Source organism: Pteropus alecto, unplaced genomic scaffold (genome assembly GCF_000325575.1).
Source record: "Pteropus alecto unplaced genomic scaffold, ASM32557v1 scaffold3, whole genome shotgun sequence".
NCBI classification, from domain to species: Eukaryota; Metazoa; Chordata; class Mammalia; order Chiroptera; family Pteropodidae; genus Pteropus; species Pteropus alecto.
The window spans coordinates 32,843,909-32,844,588 of NW_006442484.1; positions in this window are offsets into that span (position 1 = coordinate 32,843,909).

The following is a 680-nucleotide window of genomic DNA, read 5'->3' on the forward strand; positions in this document are numbered from 1 at the left end:
CGGCGAACCCAGGACTCCTGAAACCCTAGGCCCTATGCCGGCGTTTCTTCCGCTGGGGAATAACAAAACATTTTGGGAACACGGGAATTTCATTTACTGCTACCAACCAAAACAACAATAGCATCTTTGTGTTTCTACCCACTCCATACCTCCCGCTCCTGCGGATAAACTCACATCGTTGGTCTTCCAACGTTGGTCCTCCTGTACTGCGCCGTTGGATGCAGTACAGACAGCACAAGGCCAGCATGGAGCGGTCAAAGGAGACTGCGGACTCCTTTGGGCTATGGGGACATCCCTAACTCGCTTTCGGGGAAAGAAAAAGATAGCAGGCGAGATGCCCCTTATATATTTCATCTCCCTCAGTTCATTCTTGCCCCAGAAAGAGAGTGTGTGTGTGTGTGTGTGTGTGTGTGTGTGTGTAGTTAAGTGAGGCAGCGAAAATTCAAGACAGCCACACGTCACCCTAAAGCATCCACCAAAACTTCAGCTTGGTTAATTGCTCCCATATGTCTTCCTCGGTTGTTTTCAAAAACACAGCAAGGCCGGGAGGCCGGGTCACTTCACTGGTTTTAAAGATTGAAAAAAATACAATCACCCATCTTGATCCAGTCCCGGAGGGGCACAGGGTCAGCCTCGAGGGACTAGCCCCACAAGAGAAAGCTGGGGATCCCGCCGGGAGA